Raw genomic sequence first — 21422 nt, forward strand, 5'->3', positions numbered from 1 at the left:
ACAGTTCCACATACTTATCCAAATACTTAATCCAGTTATCAATATGAATGAGTGTGCAAAAAAAGGAAGGAAATTATTACTAATGCAGGGTGAAAAAAACATTTATGGAATTAACTATCTATGATCGTGTTACAAATGGTGTAGAGTCATCATGAATGATTATCATGGTAAGCGAAAGCATAAAAATGGAAGAATATATGTGTAGTTCTGGTTCATCAATAGTGATCTACACTTGTACAGAAAGCAGAAGATTTCCTAAGAAATGACGCCACACAAGGAGGGGGAATTAGTGGGGGGAAAAAAGTAGAGGGCCAAAAAGACAGGTTTGTCTAAAATAACCCCCAGGAGTTCATCCAAAGAAGAGTATGTTTTTTTCAATGTTTTTTCTCAACATTCACAAGTCAGTCTTCAACAAGTCAACTGCTTTCTACCATCAGTAGTGATTGCTACATCAGCATTAGAATGTACAATTAAGTTTAATAGTTTGGCGATGTATGATCAGATGATGGTTATCGCTACATTGTCACCAACATTCTATTATCGCCTGACTTTTTTTTTAACACTTTTTTTTGAAGGAGAGTCATTGCAAGATCGAGAAGTGGCAGCAAGTTGATGGCACTTGGCTAAAGATAACTACTGCTGGGAACGTTCTATAATAAGGTCGTCCTGACAATTGAGCCAGCGATGGGGTCAGGGTTCCATACATTTACATAAATCCGTCCATCATTCTAGTATGAACTGAAAGTCAACCATCAAATGTGATCAGCGCAGGTGTGAACGACCATACATCGGCAAACTATAAACTGGCCTTTGCACCTTCAAGGGTTAAAGAAAACTCAAGCCTCTCTCTTAGACTGTGCTATTGAAGCCTGCTCTCATTTTGAAGATGTTGCTGCAGACAGCGAGGGGTAAGAGAGAGGAGCAGTGCTGTCTCTCAGCCCTTCATCTGCTGAGCGCTTTCTCGCACAGCCTCTGAAGGAACCCTCAAAAACTGAGCGTTAAAAGAGCGTACATCACCAAGAGAATAATACGAAAACACGGCACCAAAGTACCCCCCTCCCAATCTGCCATCCGCAACTGTGCCTCTCGATTTACCCAGAGGAAAGAACACTGAAGCTGAAGTGTGGCCATTCCTCCGATTTGCCCGTTTCATACACTACAGATCAACACAGTATTACAGCACAGCTAGTGTCTCGCTAAAAGGCTCAACACCATAGGAACACCTGGCTACAGTTGGCTAATGTCAACTGTAGGAGCCATAGAGAATGCCTGGTCTGTCGTGAAAAGTTTACTTTCTGACCCTTTCTTCATTTGCATGAATACTGTCCTCTTGTAATACATTTTCTTGTGTGCTGACAGATTTCCGTGAAGTTCCCACTGTTCAGAGTTGTAATTTTAGCCCATTCAGATAAAGGGCTCAGCTTATCATATTCTTCTATATGCAGATGTCTTCCTCCTTTGAATTTATGATGTCTTCACTTGTTCCTTAAGCATTAGAATTATTTGATAAATATAGGTCTTTCTCTGGATGTAAAATCCATTAGTCAACGACTAGGAATTTTAATGCCACTTAATACATTTCCTCACCTCTCTCTCCTTGATGTCCCCCCCCCCGCCCCACTTCCACTATAATCTTCAAAAATATTTGGATATTAACATTTTGCCCCAAAGACGATTCATCATCTAGATTCAAGAAGGCTTAGCTCACTACTCCCCTTAGAATCTGACTTTGCAGAGCAGGGTCTGCAGTTCAAATGAATGTCTCCTTCTGCACCTTCACTTATATATCTGTTAAGGCCAACCACTTTCTCTTCGACCATTTCTATTATTTATATTCTTCACGGTTTAACCCGGATTGACATAACAATCTTAACCAACAATTTGCGAGTTGTAGGCTATATTTTCTTCACTGTCAAAGGGAAATCTACAGGGTATTAAGACATTCATTAACATGCATAACAAGGTTGCCGATTGTGTAATAATGTCCAAAAAACACTATTTTAGGAGGACGTAATTTCTTTGTTTAGCAACGCACTTTCCTCGAATACCCACTGTGACTGGAACACTTAGAATTCCCTGTAAATTAGACTGCCATCAACTGAAAAATTACAATATTGTTTCTGTCAGGGAAGAAAGAATGGCTTCCTGTGCCAGAGCTGTGAATATCTAAAATCCTCATATGCACAGAGAACAGTCTCACAGAAGTCTCTCATAAAAGCAATCCACTCCACAACCATAGCTTGTGCATTAGCAATGATCTTAAATACCAGTGGTCTTTTGTATTAAAAGATACTGACATACAAACTCACATGTAGTATCCAGGTTAAATAGGCCCTCCAACAACTAGGATCAAATTGCTGATAGAACATGTTACCCTATCTTAATAAAGTACTAGGTAGTCTGAAAAAGAAACCTGAAAGTAATTGGGCCTATTTTGTTGAAATATTGACGAGAACACTAAAATACCGACTTACTTGCTACAACTGAAAATATGTAACTGCAGCAAGGTCCAGCTCTACTTAAATGTTCTGGTTATATTCATATTGATTCAGCATGAGGATTAACCAGAGACTCAATGCTAAGACTAATTTACCAAGGACTGAATGACAGGATGCAACCTAAATACTAAGGAACAAAGAAAACCAAACAAAATTACTAATATACTTGTTACCGAAGTATTGACTGATGCTACCACAAACTTACCTGATGTTCTGTGAGCACACCTAGTCCTGTCTTTTACTGCTACTTTCACTGCTGGCTGCCCAGCTTTGTAGAGTGTGATATTTGAATATTTATGGCTGTAAAAAGCAGTAAGGCATGGGGCAGCCAGGAGACAGGCCATCAGAAAACCATCAGCCTGGCTTCCAGACAAGTTTAGTGCAGCCTTGCAGAGACTGAGTTGACATCAGTGTCACACACTGTGCTCTGCGAGGACCCAGCAGCTCAAGGTGGCATCGCTTCAGTTAGCCACAAAAACCAAGGCATTCACTCTTCAAAAACCAAGGCATCCACTCTTCAAAAACCAAGGCATCCACTCTTCAAAAACCAAGGCATCCACTCATCAAGCATTCACTCTCTCTCCTGTGCATGTGAAAGCTTTGTGGAAAAAATCTTAATTTTCTTCATAAATGTAGTGACAAAAAGGGTAGCACTAAAGAAATGAATAGATCCTACTTTCTCTCGAAACAAGGTTAACCATTAACCAACCAAAATTCAGTTTAAACCAAAAACCAAAAAACACAAACACAAGAGCACTGGTGTTCCTTGAATTCTTCAGTGACAAAGGATCTTGCAGGAATTTAAATACCTGCATCCCTCTCAGAAAAACCTATGAATAAAGCTTATGAAGGTACATACAACTGTACCTCTAGCCAGCAATACATAATTCAATTGTACCATATTCTGCTTGTAAAGGGTACTTATTAGTACATAAGCAGATCAGTATTGTACTTTCAGGGAACAGTTGCCAAATGTGTTCCCCAAAGAACAAAAATGCTCTCCTCTGTACCTTTGTTTCAGAGAGTGAAGCATGACTGGACTGAAACCAGGGAATAGAATTTTGTTCTAAACTATGTTGCTGAATGTAAATTAACTGTAATGTAAGGATACCAATGTTCATGATTTCACTCTGCTGCTTGTTTTTCACATTACATTTCTAGGCATTTAGCAGATGCATTTACCCAAACTGAGTTATACAGCTGTACAGGGACAGATATAAGACGCTTTCACTTGCTTCTTGTCACAGGACAGGACAATGACTGAGATGGGGACTCATTTTGGCATTCAATTGTATTAACTGGATTAAACTCAAGACAATTAGCATAATACAAATATTTAAAATATTCAGACCCTCTGTGGGACAATCATAAATCTTCGGAATTCACCTTACAGCATCATTATGAAACAACAGAATGTTTAAGCTAACCAAATCTGCATTTGAAAATCAATAGATATGAAAATTTGAATGCAGTTGTGAGTGTCAGTTGTGGGTGCATTTGAAATAGTGTATATTCAATTATATCTACTGAAAAACTAGTTTTGGTGTACGGAAACTTACATTTCTGCTGCAATTGATCTGTATGAAATTTGCTCATGTCCTTGCCCTTAGAATAAGTGAGGTTAACCTTGCCATATTGATAAAATGACATGGTACAATAAAATAAGACAATGAAGTTAAAGTAACAGTAATTAGTTAATCTAACATGATGTGATAGCAATTGTTTGTCCATCATAAATATGATATAAAATATTAAATCATAAATGCAGTATATGCCTCACGATATATCCATTAGCCAACCCGCTTATTCCTGGTCAGGGTCACAGGGGGTGTTGGAGCCTCTCCCAGCATCTCAGCATGCATAGGGTGAGAGGCAGGAATATACTCTGGACAGGCCGCCAATCCATCGCAGGTACCCTCCAGGCACAGAAAATATAAATGATACATTTGGAAGCAAATCTGAGATACCAGATTTTAGAGAAGACACCACCTGTATGCTGGCCAATATGCTAATTTCTCCATTCAGTGTCCCATGAGGCCACTGAATAAATATTCCTCATTCATGAAAAGGCAGATGATGATGTTTGATATGTTTGTCCTGATATCATACGCTGACAAGGCAGTTAGATTAGGCTACTCTGAAAAGTGCATTTCAAACCACTTTCACTTGCTGCGTCAAAGCCCCACATCTGGGATAGTTTGGATGCCAATACTTGAAGGATTTCAGAATGCTTCCTTTTTAAACTTTCAAGTAGAGATGACTCAAGGCTGAGTTCTCTGGAAAAGGAGCTACCCAAGCGTTTCTGTTACACTTCATTCAATCATACAGAATTAATGAAAATGTACCCTGTGTGATCTGACTTCCTCAGGGATTTACTTATTTCACCGAAGCCAATGGCACTTTTTCTATTTAGATTTTAACATTCAGATACTGTTAATAATAATCTGTACAAATATTTACAGCATTCACTACAAAGCAACAATTGATAGTGTCAGGAAATGTAGGGTCTAAGGCCGTATGAACTTTAGATTAGTGGGAGCACTCACATTGGCACAAACAGCCTCTGGGGCAGTGCTTAGCATTCAGTTTATAGTCTTACAGTCTGTACCCACCGGTGCCTGTCTCACTGCCAATCAGGGGTCATGTCTAAATTCAGCTTTGCTGACCCCAGCTTACAGATTCCTATTACATCTTTATCAACAGGCCTGCAGAGTATGCATACAAATATCTATACAAACCACAATGACTATGACACGTAACCTCTTTACACAGCAGTGTATTTCCTGCTGTTTATTGTTCATTTTGTGGTCGTTGAAATTCATGATACATTTGCAAAAACATGTCAGGCAACAAACATTGTATACATTGTATGAATGTAAACATCTGAATCTAACCAATCTTCCATGACAACTACACAAGCAAGCAGAACGTGAATCAAATTAATCCTCTTTGTGTCCAGTACTAGTGCAGCTTTGATCCTTGCATGTACACAGGTATGCACGCTCATAATATTGAATAGATTTTTAATGCTGATGAATGATTCTCCTTTTTTTTTTTCATTACATTAAAATAACCTCACTACCACTACCCAGTCTAAGGTCTATATTCTGTAATATTTGCAGCAGGTCTTTTTACAGTTATTGTAAATAGCATACTGCTATTGATGTCCTTTAAAATGTCCTTTGGTTTCCCCATGATTATTCAACCATTTCTACTTACTTCTTAGTCAATACCTTGAAGATCTTAATAAATCCTGAAATATGCACTCAGTGTTAAGGCAATTCCAACCGAGGGAAGGAATATGTAAAAGTTTTAAGATTGTGCTTCTTTAAAGATAATGCTGCTTATGCAAAAGAATCTGCTCTTTTTCAATAGTTCAAACACACCATCTTTTGGGAGCATTTAAGGTGCTTTGAATATAAGCACACAGGAATGCAAATGAGGTGGAGCAAAGAGTCATACAGTAACCTCACTCTCTCTATCACTGAAAGCCACAGGCACGAGCACCATCACAGTACAATCCCTGTTCTATAAGCACTGTTCACAAGTACTGGATTTGTGATAAATCCTAAATATGAAGTCCCAGGCCATACTTTAGTTTACATAAAAAAGCATGATGAGGACTACAATAGTACTGTATGTGGTAAATGAGTACAGTACAGAAAGTGTGGCAATGGTCCATACAGTTGGCATGCAGTGGTATTAGTGCTCAGTCAGTAGTAGTGTGACCTGGTGATTCAGTAGTCAATGTCAACTCTGACAGAGTATAAATGTGTTATATTTGGTACGTTACTGGTTTGGAGTCAGATCGGTTGTAGCAGTTGACAAGGTAAGAGGAATGGTAAATCAAAAGGCTTTTACTTGTAAGCCACTGTAGTTGGCCTGAAGACATGAGCTACAACACAAAAAATAACACAAAAAAGCTAGTTACGTTCATACTTGGAGGTTAATTTAGCAAAAATATATCCGGGCAATAACTAGGTGGTAAGGTGTATTCATAATCACCTTACCTTCGTATCGTGAAATCTTGTCAGAGAACTGAGTAACATTTGGACTACTTTAGCTTATAATACTCTCAAGCAAGCTAGCAGCAGTGTAATGTAACAGAGATTGTTACAGTAGTTTGCATTATTACAGAGCCTTCATAGCGCTAACCTTCTAAAGATCACCCCACCTCACAAGACAAAATCAGGAGATCAGTGGCACTGTAGCTGAATGCATGAGTTAAAAAATTCTCAGTAGAAACGAGTTAATCTGTAGAATAAATGTAAGCGTAGTTTTGTTGATTATAATTAACGATTTGGTGATTAGAAATGAATTTCTGCAGAAGTGCCATTACTGCCACCTGTCAACTAGCTTGGCTTTGTTTAGAAGACAGACCACCTCAAAAACACTAGACCCTGAAGATCAAGCCTTTGCACACTGCTGCTGTCTCATTATTAACATGTACTTTCCACCTCACACTCTTGCTTTGAATAATAAATACACCTTAGGTTAGTATTTTAGTTTAGCATTATCATTTGATTCACCAACTGAAATATGCAAGTGTGTGTGAGTATGGTCCCATTGTGTGCCCACGTGCTACATCTCTGGTTCTCTAACTGTATTGCATAGCAGTGGTCACTAACCCAACAAACACACAAATGTACACAAATCTATATCATAGCTGACTAACCAGCTATTCTGATGTTTATTTATTTAATAATGAACATTGATTTAGGACACAGCCACACAGCTACATTTCAGCCCAGAGGCATGCATCTGTTTCAGTAATCATCTATGTCAGCTTTGGCATTAGGTAGCACTACTGAACTAGCGACTGTCCACCCTTTGTCAGCTGCCTCCTGTAATATTTGGAACAGTCTGTGCTGGTGGTGCCTTTGCTTCCGTCAGAGTAAGAACCCTTTCCTCACAGTCAGTAGACTACTGAACAACAGAAGACAATGAAATGTGCCTGCGATGGCATATGTAGAAAACGTAGCTTCTCACAGTGAGAGATAAGAAACTGGGTAGCTTGCAAGGTCACCTACAGTACAACAAGTTATGCTAATAACCCACTTAGTAGTAGCATACTACTCATATGCTCCTGACATCTACACATTTGAGTTTGCTAATCTCAACAATATATACACTATCATACAGGGAAGCTAGGTAAGACATTGTCTGCTCATACAGCACAGCAACCATTTAGGTCATTTGAACTTTGATGCATCACATGAACGTACAGTACTCTGCAGTATTGCACTTCCTCCAAATTAAAAATAAGGACCTGCGATGTTAATGATGGCACCGTTGACATAAAACAGAGTTACTCTCAGCAATGGCTCAGATGTAGAGAAACTCTTTACAGGTCGCAGAAATATACTACAAGCTGCATGTTGTGCTGCTCAGAAAATATCTTGAAATGTATCTGAAAATATACCTTACTTCAGCCCTGCTGTACACAGCCATACCTATACCTATACCCCAGTACTGTAAGCCAATGTTTTACTATTGCAAAGATCTACATTATAGTTTAGCTATTTTCTACATAAAGGTTCCAAACATCAACATCATCATAATTATGATTCTTCTTCTTTTCCTTCTTACTCTTATTATTATTATTATTATTATTATTATTATTATTATTATTATTATTATTATTACGTTGTAGTAGTAATAATGGTCAAGACAGAAGTAGCGAGTTCTTGGCGGCATGATGTACAGGGTTATCTGCGTAAATACAAATGGTAATTCTTAAACTTCATGAAATAAAACCTGGCTTTCTGCCCTGTTTAGATACAATAACTTCACCGGTGAGTGACTATGTCAGGGTCTACATAAATGTTGATGCAATGAATAGGCTACTAAAACCGAGACAGACCTAGCTCAACGGAAGAAGAGGCGCACAATGAAGTCCAGGGTACATACCACTACATCGTAGTATGATAGTGCTGCAAACGCATTCAGTTCTGACACTTGCTAACTTCGCTACCATCATTCTGCATTTCTGTCAATGTACTGGATGCCATTAGCTGCCAGACGTTCCAATCAAGAGATTGGTTTGTGCATGAGCTGTTTCTGTCGTTAATGAGAAGCATGGGATAATGCAAACGAAAACTACACTTCAAATAATGGCAAGTGATAATAAACATTTGAGAGTTGAATAAACATGAAACATAATAGGCACTACAAGCAACTGCGAGAAGGGACAACAACGGCTCTGTTTTCACTCACCTTCTCTGATGATGTCTTTTGTAGGCTATTCCCATATAATGTTTGAAATATCTATTTCAACGCTTGTTTTCCCCAAACGCCGCCCTGACAATTTCTCAGATATATAAAGTGAATGAGTTCACACGCCGTTGTCGGTATTTATAAAATGCCTCTCCCACACCGCCGCTGCTTGCCAAATAATGACCCCGCCCACAGAATCCAAATCTCAGCGAGGACAAGATGATGCTCAGTGCGCGCGCGCCGTGCGGCTTGGTGGAAGAGGGGATCGTGCAGGAATACAGAGAGAGGACGTAGAAGCGATGCAAAATAGCGAGGTCTTTCAAATCCCTGGCCTGACAAGCAGAATTGCGTGCACTGTTCCTGTGCGGTAATCTTCCCTACTCCAAAATCGGTAAATTATTTATTCCTGCGTTGCCAGGTTATATTGTGGGGTGAGGCTTGAAGACCTTATCTCACATATTTAAGACAGCTGCATAGGAACCAGCGCAGGAACCCACAGCGATTATATTTTTGTGATATTATTAAGCCATTATAACCGGGGAGTCATTATGTGACAGGAACCTTGAAATATAAAAAGCTAAATTGCGTTGAGTTGTAGCCTATGTGTTTTTCAAAATTGAACAAATTCATCCAACATAAAACTTTCTGAATCTGAAATACCATTATAAGAAAATTAACCACATTACACTCTAGTCACATAGGCCACTTGAAGCAGTACATCGAATAAGACAGTAAAGTGATTTATCATCATTTCCAATATACCCACTGGGAAAGGGTAGTTTGAACAGCGTACCAAACACAGAATTGAAAACACCTGCTGTTCTCAGAAGAGCCTGTCATTATCAGCATTATTATTGTATTGTCTTTATTATTTATTTTAAATAGAATAATCAACAGTGAAATTTGGGCAATTTGTCCGACACAGAATGGGTCCCCTCGACTATCTTTTCAATCGATAGACTGTTCAGATAGCTGGGCTTGAAAATTAGAGGTTTGTGAATACAATAATGAAAGTGGATTAGCAGTTAATACTGCAGTTCCATTGTTTTTTGGTACAGTTCATCTAGGGTAAATATAAATGTACATTCTGCGTCACTTATATATTGTTTTAAAAAAAGAAGAAGAATCCTTTAGAGAAATAGCTGAGAATATTACACACTGTTTCACAGTAGACGGAAATAATGTAAAGAAAGTGTAATAGTTTATTCAATAGGCATTTGAGGAAACCACAATTTCACGTTTCATTTCACTCTCACCCAATAGAGAAAACAATACACTTTCCTGCTTTCTTCCCTTACCATAGCGCCACACTGCTGATTTCACAGCATGGTCACAGCCTCACACGAGCTGCTTGCACAACATGTTTTATCACTCGGATAAAGCAACAATTTCGGGGCGATATCATTTCCACAATCGGTGGCTTTTCAAAGAGGCTGGTTTCAGTTTTACAGTTTCTCTGCTCTTCGCCTTCTTCAGACTCCATCTAGGAAACATGCAAATCTATGGGCCACTCACATTTGCAGCAACATTGAGCTGATGCACAGGCAGTGACCACAATAAAATGTTGAGGGTAGTGGACAGTATCATCTTGGATACATTTTTGCTTTGAAAACATACTCGTTTGTACCCAAAGATAACATTGCTGTTTCTTCCGGGTTCAAATTTCTTCCTTGAAATACATGTACCTCAATTCGACTGTCACTTTCATTCTGAGAGTGTATTGTCACTGCCCTATGTCCATCTGCCGGCTGGCTATTATACACACACTCTGTCCCGCCTATCCCATTATGCATTGAGCAAGAGGCAGAAATATACCTAGGTCGCCAATCCATCACAGGGCACAGACACACATATCATTCACCCACACACAGGCTGTAGAGTCTCCAATTAGCCTAGCCTACATGTCTTAGGACTGTAGGAGGAAACTGGAGTAGCCACATGGCTGCTATCTACTTCTGTGGGTGCAGCGGTATACAAAAAGCAAGGTTCAAAACATTTCATTATAAAATATGTTTTCTCCATCATTTCAGAGGTGTAGGGTTTATTTGGACAATTGGTATGGAAGAGAAACTCCACAGAGGTGTAGTGCTCCATGCAATGAAGGCTGTTAGTGGAGGAACTGAACTGAAACAACGCTAATTCCCTTTTTGGCCCCTCTCCCATAGGTCTAGCTGTGAAATATCCAGCTGTAAAATCTCCCACTGGAAGACAAACAGAACAGAGGGAAAAGTGCAGTTTAAATTACAAGGATTCAAAAAAATCTTAGAGGTTAGTTTATGAAGCTGTAGTGGACCATGACTAGCTGTGTTCTGTCATATAAGCTGCTAACTGTGGGTGAATGCTGTTGCCCTTTGGCTGTAACTTAATACAACAAATAACAGGCCAAAATCAAGCACAAAAGTCCTGTCACAGCACTCACGATTACTGGGACTGCAATGTTCTCCAGGAACAAGAGAAACCTAGCTGTGTGTGATTGTAATAGAAATAATTTGTATTTCGCCCAACCCTTCAGTTGGCTTCTGTTTCTGTCTCCCCAGACCTCTTTGTCTAGGGTTTCACCTTAAATGTGGACCCTTGCCAATCAATGCCACTTTCACTTAGTGTCAAAGGCAGAGACCAAAGGCCGGTGCACTCACCAGCTTTGAAAGGATTCTCTCCATATTTCCCTCAGTCCGAACCCTGGGGCGATGATCAAATCCCCTGCATAAGGAGCCATTAAATACTAGAAAGGGCATCCCCTGAATCAATATAACAGACAAACATGATTTTACAGGAATTGTTAATTGAGTGGTTACCTTGTGCTCTCGTTGATCTCAGAGAAGGGTAACCCCATCGGCCTTTGTGAATGATAAGAGGAGATAATGCAGGGAAAAATGGTACCATGGCATGATACTTGAACAGTGAAGCACTATTATTAACACAAAGAAACAGCATTAGCTTAATGGGGGAATGCTGGACTGAAGTTAACTCCACTGGCCCAAATAATGGCCAATGGCAACTGGAGGTTAGTAGCAGAATTAATTGCTGCAAATGACTGCAGGGTTCTTTGTTACCATTTTGTGATAATCTATCAGAAGCTTGCTCTGTTAGCAAGCAATCTCAATCTCTGTGTCTTCTTCTACTCAAATCTATCTTTACTCAGTAAAAACGGACTAAAAGTTTTAATTGTGTGCAGCTATTATTGAATTTAAAACTAGATTTGGATGTAATGCACCCCATATTCTTAATTAAATCTCACACAATGTGAATATAGTCATAGGCATTTAGTGTAGTTTAGTTTAGTTTAGGCAAATAAATTGTCTGATTTTGTTTATTGTTGTTACATTACATATCAATGAAGCCTGAATATTTGTTTACTATTTTTGAAAATAGTACTATGCATATATGTTTTCATGTCAGACAAGACTGTATGGTGGGTTTCTAAGAATTTAAACACTCTCAAAAACAGTGTAAAGATTGTTTATAACTCAGTGTAAAGATCTGTACCTGCACACAGATGGGTGCAACCCATTTTGAGATAAACCTGTTTTAATATCAATTATTCAGACATGCAATGCACATCATAACCCCCAGTAGAGATCACCACACATTTTTCCAGTTTCCAGGCATAATGTTTTGGTGCTACCTACCAGTGCAGGCTTAGATTGTTTGTTTGGCTGGCAACCTGTCAAAAGTATATTTACTAGATTAGCACAGGGAATTGAGTTCATGTTTCCCTGGAATATGAAATGAGCCAAACCTGGAGCCAATATCAAACAATAAGGCTGTCAGACCCTGACCTTTTCTGCGCCCTTGAGGAGAAGAATGATCTCTGCGGTCACAGAAGCCCCTGCACTTCTGCATTTGTCTTTTTCTCATGTTATTTTACCACTTTCTAAAAGGTCTTACTACCGTTTGAAATGTTGAAAAAAGTGAAGTACCTTTATTTTCCCTTAAGGATAAAATATAATGTAGTAGAACGATAATTTAATTACAGACTATGTCTAAATCACTTTGATAATTCCTTATTTTATTTCTTATGACATCATGTGGACATTTTTAAACAGGAAATTTAAAATATTATATGTAATATATATTTTGACTTAAATCTTATTTCTATTACTCTTTTGCAAAAAAAGGCAGAAATATTACCTGTAAGGTGAGCCAGTTTTACTCATTTCAAGATTTGCCAATGACGTATGAACATTTCAGTTGTCAAGCAAAAAGTGACTTAAAACAAGCGAATATTTTCTACTCAATTAGGATTCAGTCACAGTAAAACACTTCTGTGTGCCAGGGCGGCATAGTCTACCAGTTCTGAGGTGAAATATGACACCACAAGTCAATATTTGAATGGCCCCAAAGGAAAAAACGGTTGTTCTATACAATATCATGTAAAGGCTTGAAAGCATTCAGACATAGTGAACAAGAAGGCCGTGGCATTTGGATGACATCGTTGTTATACTCCTCAAACAACCAGAGGTTAATCATGCTCTATGAATGGGGACATTGCAACCTTGAAAGTAAGTACACCAGGTAGACTGTTGCATCTTTCTCTTTATGTGGATCCGTTGCTGCTGTTGAGGTTGTAGTTGACAACGGAGATTAGAAGGGTTGGACTCGCACATCCAAAAAGAAGAAAGCAGAGAGATGCGTTTTGTACACCAGGTCAGATTGATGATGAACATTTGACAAAAGTTTTTATCAAATGTTTTTTCATCAAAAGTTTTCTCAAAATCGATAAAAGTTTCTCCTTTTATCTATTTTTTGATGTGTGAGTCCAGCCCTTCTAGCCACTTTGAAAGACATTTTTAAAGGACATACTTTCACTTGGGGTGACGATAGTCATTCAGTACCATTAAGCAGCAAGTAGCCCCAAAGCCGCAGCCAGAAAATGTTCTTCACTTCTAAAGCACTGCTCCTTCTTTTCACTATCTGTGTCGTTAAATACAAGCAACAGCATAATAACTGAGCATGCTTTTACAAGTGAAATATAAATATCATTCAAGCATTTATTCCTTTTATTTTAAGTGGTGGACAACATGTCCTGAGAAAGAAAATCAGAAATATATGAAGAATTATTTTTATTTTTAAGTTTTGTATTGGAAGATTTCTAGTGAATTTGCAAATTTAGTCATCTTAGTTCAAAGGAGATGACAAAAGTGATCAAATGGAGGGTAATTCTGCATACCAGGCCCTCTCTCTCACTCTCACCTCTCTCTCCCCTCTCTCTCTTTCTCTCTCTCTATCCCCCTCGCTCTCTCCCCTCTCTCCCTCTCTATCTCCCCTCTCTCCCTCTCTCTCTCCCCTCTCTCTCTACCTCTCTTTCACTCTCTCTCTCCCTCTCTTTCTCCCCCTCTCTCTCTTCTCTCTCTGTCTCTCTTTCTCTCTCTCCCTCTTTGTGGAAGTTGATGGGTTTATGTGCCTTGTGCTGTTTTGTTGTAGTGTTATAATAAAGGTGTATTACAGCTAAAAACTCTCTCTCTCCCACACACACTCTCTCTCTCTTTCTCTCTTCCCTGTACATACATACATGCAACATTCAGTCAAGGCAATTATCATTTACTACTCTCGCATACAAGAGTATGAATAAATTATTTCATGCATTTACTCTAGAATGTTGACAATCTACATAATAAAACCTGCATAATCCTGATAGACCACTAAAAGGAAAAATATTGCCCAGAATATCTGATAATGTACCCAAACTAATGGGATTATTAAAGATCCTGTGACTTGTGCCAGATTTTTCTAATGAAAGGTATGTACTGTAAGTCTTGAGATTTCTCCACTATAAATTCCGTATTGTTTACAAAGTGACTTGTTTCTGTTCATTTTCCTGACTCCTCATCTGATGTCAATATCCAAAAAATATTTCCTGATTTCCTCTATTATTGCTTATTTGTCACACTGAATGGTTTCAGCTCTTTAGACAACATGGAAATTAGACAATATTAGTAATATTAGACAAATGCAACCTGGGTAAAATAAGAAGAAATATTGTTATATTGATTTCATGAAGGCGGCACGGATGGTGCAGTGGGTAGCACTGCCGCCTCACAGCAAGGAGGTCCTGGGTTCGAATCCCCGTCGGCCGGGGCCTCTCTGTGCGGAGTTTGCATGTTCTCCCCGTGTCTGCGTGGGTTTCCTCCGGGTACTCCGGTTTCCTCCCACAGTCCAAAGACATGCATGTTAGGCTGATTGGAGAGTCTAAATTGCCCGTAGGCATGAGTGTGTGAGTGAATGGTGTGTGTGCCCTGCGATGGACTGGCGACCTGTCCAGGGTGTATTCCTGCCTTTCGCCCAATGTATGCTGGGATAGGCTCCAGCCCCCCTGCGACCCTGATCAGGATAAGCGGGTTCAGATAATGGATGGATGGATGGATGATTTCATGAAACTGTTATCAAATATCCATGAAGCCCCTGTGAAAAAGTAATTGCCCCCTTAAATGTAATAACTGGTTTCACCACTTTTAGCAGCAATAATTGCAACCAAACACCTATAAACACCTAATATCAGTCTTTCATATTGCATCTCTCTTGTGTTACTATGGTTTCATATTTCTTTCTTTGCAAAAAATCCAAAAAATCAATTTATAAAAACCAGGCTGATTTGCGCTAGCAAATTTGATCTCGGTTGTTTGCTTTATTATGCAGAGTGCTTGTTCAAATGTGCACCTCTTCACCAATCCATTCTGCAGATATATAATGTGCTGATAATATTTGAGAAAAACATTGCTCCAAATAAATTAAATTAAAAAATAAACATTTCATGAAAAGTCACTGTTTGTTCTTGCTCAGACAGAAAAATCACATGCCCGTGAATCGGCATGTAGAGCAGTCAGCTGGATGCTGGCCATGTCAGACCAATTATACCCTGTCAGTCACACTCACATTCTACCATGTCCCTGTTCATGCATTTGGCACATGCCACAGTGTTGCCCAAATTGTTCACCACCCCTTCCTTTCATCAATCACCATAACACCCCCCACCCACCCCACCCCCAAACACACACACACACACACACACACATACATGCAAACGCACATACCTTCACTCATATACAAACCATTATCGCTACAGAAGCTGCTTTCCATACCATGTGCATGGACTCTAAGTGACATATTTTACAAGCTATTGAAGAAGATCTGCCTATGGCTTCCACATATTTTTCCTCTTTGATCTGTCCATAGCTGATATGTCAGGTGCGTTGTAGGGCTAATTTAGATATGCAGAAGATATCCATGCTTTGCTGGTGTTGCATTACATACTGACCTCAATTATCAAGCTTGGTTGATTTCCCAGAATGCACCTGCAGCTTATGTGGTACATTTCCTGCCTGGGTGTTGCAGTGAAAAGACTGGCATAGGTCCACTGAAAATATTTAGATTGTCCATTATTTATTACCAAGAGCCAATCAAACGTGCAGTAATGATGTCAATGTTAGGCAAAAGGATGGATAGGCAAAAAAAACAAAACTGTGATGCCATTTGGATACAGCACACCCCCAGTTCATATTTGAAGTTTGATATTGTGAAGATAGAACTGCTGTGATATTCATGAATTCAACCTATTTGTGCTTGTGATTCAGTGCACTATGAAATGGCTCCTACGGGGAGACATGATAAGCAGGAGTTTGTGTTGTATGCAAGGCGCAGTGTGGGCTGAAATGAAAGATATAACCTCTGAGAACACTGCTGTGATTCTCTCTTACTAATCTATTCCATAACCAGCACTTTCACACTCCTTTTCCCGCAATCCAGAAGGTCATCCCTGGCAGAATATGAACCACCAGCCAAATGTGATGTATGGAAGTATTTTGTAGGCCTACATTTTCAACGTTTGTTTCTAAAAACAAGGGATTTTGATCTAGCAGTTATTCTATAAAGATAATGTGAAAATAAAAAGAAGCTTAGCTGGAAACACAAATATTTATGAAATGCAGTGAAGATGTGCCAATCAGCTTCGAAAACCAAAAGAGTTTCAGTCTGTTTAATTGTATGCCTGATGCTCACTCTTTAAAGATCGGGATAAAAGAAAAAAATAACACTTTGCCTTCACCATCTGCAACCTACTTTTATTAATTCAGGTATGTGAGCCATTTACACAGACATTACATGGCACAAAAGTGTTTTCCCTTTGTTTTGTTCAATGAGAAGGTAGACTCTTTTGCTGATAATTACAATTTGGCATGTACTTGCATGCACTACTAATTTGATAAGTTCAGAGTATAAAGGGAAGAATCTTACTGGTAAAAAACACATCATGCCCTAATAAGCTCTTTTCATCATTTAATGTTCACAGTGCTTTCTGCTATCTGAGAATATGGATTCTCTGGTGATTTAATCATTTCCAGGGTGGGATTGATGTGTTTACTACTCAATAAAGGTCTGCAAGAACATGTCATTTTTAATAATAATAATACACATAAAGAAGGCCATTTAAACCTGCACCGCACCACCATTTGTCACTTTCTGGACACAATATTGGCATCAGAAATCATTTTCAGTTCATCTGTTACATCATGCTGGTAACTGAGTTTTATCTATTAATACCATGGTAATATTTCCAAGGAAGACACCACTGAGGGGGTGGATAATCCCAGTTAATATCCTTTGCATAACAGCCTAACTCGCACTTAAAGACCATTTTCTGTGGTACACATTCTTTAACAATGCTGAAATGTGTCTCCTGTTAGGCTTGTTAACACTCTAATAGAAGTGAATAGAAGTTTAAATCAAATCAAAATCATGTTATTTGACTCATATCTGATTTATGCAGGAACTGCATATACTGTAAATTGCATAAAAGTCTAGTGTAACATGCCCGAGCCAGCTCTCATACCATTTCAAACAATATTTATATGAATTTGTAAGATATGTAAAAACTAATATTGGCTTATACCAACACCTGGATTGAATATTAAGTAGAAATACATAAATCTTTATAAAATGTCCAACCCTTCACTATTTTGTGTACAGTATAGCCATGCCAACTTGGGAATGGTTCATTTTATGATGTAAATACATCCTTTCCCTGTATGTAAATCACATTTCATGTGGGAGATGCTGTATATAAATAATTATTTTCAGACAATATCTTAGACAAACTGAGGTGTGTGCAGGAAACTTAGCACTCTGCTTACTGCAGTCCGTGATAAATTCCTTCTCTGATTTACTCGATTGCACCAAAATAAGATTGATGGGGATAAAAGAAAGAAAGATTATCAAGGTTGGCTCTCTTTTTTATTTTATGACCTTCTTCTTCTTCTTCTTCTTCTTCACATTGAAACTGACTAAATGGTTTTTTATTTAGTATTATTTCGCCAACCAGTCTTGGGCAATAGGAAATTCTCCATACATTTTTTGTATTTATTACTGTCATTGAAGACTTGTATTCTCAAAACCCATTTATTTCGGAAGAAGTCTTGTGTCGGAGTCATAAAACAAAATAGATACACAAAATACACAAGCATCTATTCTGACCTTCAATCTGTACTCACCTGAAATAAAGTAAGAATCTGAGAGGCTGGCCGCAGCCATTGCCATTGCCAAAATAGTGTTGTGGCCCACCCATTTATATTGGCTGAACCACCACGCCCAATGGTGAATGCCCTCCTATGTACTTCTGGACCAATAATCCAACAATATGAATATGCATGTCTTCGCTGCTGGACCACCGCTGAATGATCCTCAGTGTCCCGTGTCCCTCTGTCTCTGACGTCACGCATGGTCATTAAAGTTCAGACCTTGCTGAAATAAGAGGTCTTTGAGAGCTTCGAAAATGCATTTTTTAAATCTCTATTACGTGGCTTTCAGTAAAAGCAATTTAAAAAGGACTGACTTTATGACCCCATGGACAGCCGAATATGCAGGAGTCACAATCCTTTATGAATGAAGCCACATTACCAAGATGAGTCTGCACAATTTTGCAAAGGTTCCAATTGTCTTTCCTGTTGGGAATATTGATCATTTTATATTGCTATTGTATTTAGCAGGCACTTGAGCTGACCCTGTTCTACAGGACAGGTCAATATGAATAAACTGTATGAATAAATTGTGTTTGAAAAGGTAAATAATCCAAGGTCTCAACCAGATAACCTCATAATGCAAGTCTATACACATGGAGGAGCTGAACACAAAATATTGAAACTCAGTATAAGCTGCCAATGTGAGTGTAGACCACCTGTATGAATTAGCTGTCTTTATCCAATTAAAAAGCAAGCGAATGTCGAAGGCCGGATATGATATTGTCCAGCCAGGACATATATAATATAGTCCATACTGTACAAATAATTTGAAAACTTAGCCAGTCGAGACAGGTAAAAACTAGGTATTTGGCAACCCTACTGCAGAAAAGATAGTGGGGTAACGGGTCAGGGCAAACACTGCATGTAGACTGAAGAACTGGAGATTTCTTCCCCAGGTCCTCGAATAAGATCATTTCTTTCACAGATCCATTTCAGCTGGCCCTCTTATCTCTGAATCAAAGTTCAGAAAAGGAGCAACATTACCCAGATGTACTGTAGGCCAATGTTGGGCCAATTGCAATTATCACAGCGAAGATATCAATCTCAAATTATAACCACCGGCCCACTGAACTCAAATTAAAACTTGAAGAGGTATTTAGCCTGCGACTAATGCTCTTGGCTGTAAAAAAGGGCTTGTTGCATTATAAATGAAAGAAGAATTGGCTGAGCCCTGCAACTACCTGATCCAACACCCTGCTGTACTGTGTAAAACAACTGATCGAAAGAAAGTGGGGCCTAGACAAACAAAGCAATGTGCCATCAACACTGATTAGATATATAACTACTGCTTACACTGTCGTTTTCACGGTCCAGGAATTTCAGCCGGGAATATTAGCATTAATGACCCAGTTTTTTCATTACTACTCTAGCTGCATAGTGTATTTGCTTTAATTGCGTTGCAGAGCCAAGCTCAATGATTGAGATTCAAATTAACAAAAGCGTGAAGAGAAACTTCATGGTTACCTGCCACATCAGTAAATATTTTATTTAAATATGGACTCACAATGAGTGCTGTAATGAAGTTTCTGCTGAGCCAGCTCTTAATATAATCGCAGCATTAGAATGTATGAGAGTTGGAAGGTGGCATAAATTGGCACTGTGGAGTTCACCCAGCTCAATGCATGTGTTTTATGGTAATGCTGCCTTTCCAGGTCCTGACCATATGTTTGTTCCTTAGTTATCAGAACAGATATGCCTTGACTTTCTATGTTTATATTAGTAGGTGGGTTATAACTCACCACAGACTGAAAACCTCAAAGTTATAAAGTCCATCAAACTAAATTAACATTGCCTATATATTTATAATAAACATGCAATGTTCTTCTTCTCCAAGTTTTTTTGTTTTACTATAAATGTACACTCTTAATGAGGCATTTCGAAGAGCAATGTTAAGATGTTGTTCTGCCATCCATTGCAGATGGACACACATGCTTTAGACCTTTGATTCAATGTAAAGAAATGGTTCTTTATTTCACACCATTAATGCAGCAGAGGAAGACAGGAGCCATACATTGGGGTCATCTGTACTGTCTTCGTCAATTTGAGTTATGTCAGTGTGGTGGTGGTGGGCCCCTTCTTACAAAAGGATTTAGTGAAAGTTCATCATACTGGTCCATTACCGCAAACTGTAAATGTGCATGTAAACACCGTTTTTATGGGTACGCGTATATCCCAGGCACCAACACCCCAACCCACCAATTAGAGAAGGGCTTCAAGCGAAGCCAGCAGTTTACTTTAACCTATAAATGTGCATGATATAATCCCTCCTCTTTGTTACAGCATGTAAATTAAAGATGCACTTGAAATGAATGCAGAAAATTATACAGTGGACCTGAGATCAGATGAGCTCTGAACACGCTGCCAATTTCAGAGAGCTAACCGTCTGTAAAACTCACCCATGATAATAGGAAACAAAGCACTCGACCTCTTTGGCTCCATTTCAAAGCAGAAAAAAATCACCTAAGCTTTACGACATGAATTAAATGCATTTTTTGCAGAGTATAGTCTCATTGTTTCTCTGAATTATGATAGGACTGTAAATTATATATATTTGTGCCATGGTAATTACTATTGCAATTACTATTTGTCTCAACCCATGTACTGTATGTGCCAAATTACTGTCAATAATTATTTAAAACATTTTAGCAACAAAGGCCTTTGTTTTTTTGTTTTTTTTGTTTTTCTGTTTTGTTTTTTATTATTTCATGATTATATTTGCTGTTCACGCAGTGTTGTATTGTCTTGCAAAAGCATGTATGAAAAGCTACTTGCAAATCCATGTTTCATAAATATAAGCACTCCAGTAACTCTGAGCAATGGATGAATAAGTGCAATTTCACCTTTTTTAAAACAAATTTCCAGCTGTTGCTGTGCAGAATGTCTCTATATCTATTTCTGAAAGGCTTCTGCCTGTATTGGATGTACTTGGGAGTTCATTGGTGAGTCATTACACAGATTTACCACAAGGTGGCAAAAACACATCATGAATGGTAAACAGTTGCATTTTGATACTGTACCTTTTGAAATTATCCAGAAAGCACAATGTAGTTGACCACAGCAACAGGAGATCAAAGTGAATAAAATTCATTCAGGCGCTCATAACTGTAATTAATGTCAATAAATAAATAAATAAATAAAAATAAAAACACTGTCATGCTCTGATCACTCACACTGTTACTGATATGTATTTATTTTTTAA

At 38.5% G+C, this 21422-nt stretch overlaps 1 protein-coding gene across 3 annotated transcripts in view; it reads right to left on the bottom strand.

The window, feature by feature from the left end:
• LOC133134884 (catenin alpha-2) overlaps nucleotides 1-8853 on the bottom strand; it is a 300097-nt gene extending 291244 nt beyond the window's left edge. For all 3 annotated transcript variants that reach the window (XM_061251445.1, XM_061251444.1, XM_061251449.1), the window contains exon 1: nucleotides 8715-8853. The gene's annotated coding sequence lies outside the window, so the exon portion shown is untranslated. The remainder of the gene's footprint in view (nucleotides 1-8714) is intronic.
• Nucleotides 8854-21422: the final 12569 nt, after the last annotated feature.

This window comes from Conger conger, chromosome 8 (genome assembly GCF_963514075.1).
Source record: "Conger conger chromosome 8, fConCon1.1, whole genome shotgun sequence".
In the NCBI taxonomy this organism is placed as follows: domain Eukaryota; kingdom Metazoa; phylum Chordata; class Actinopteri; order Anguilliformes; family Congridae; genus Conger; species Conger conger.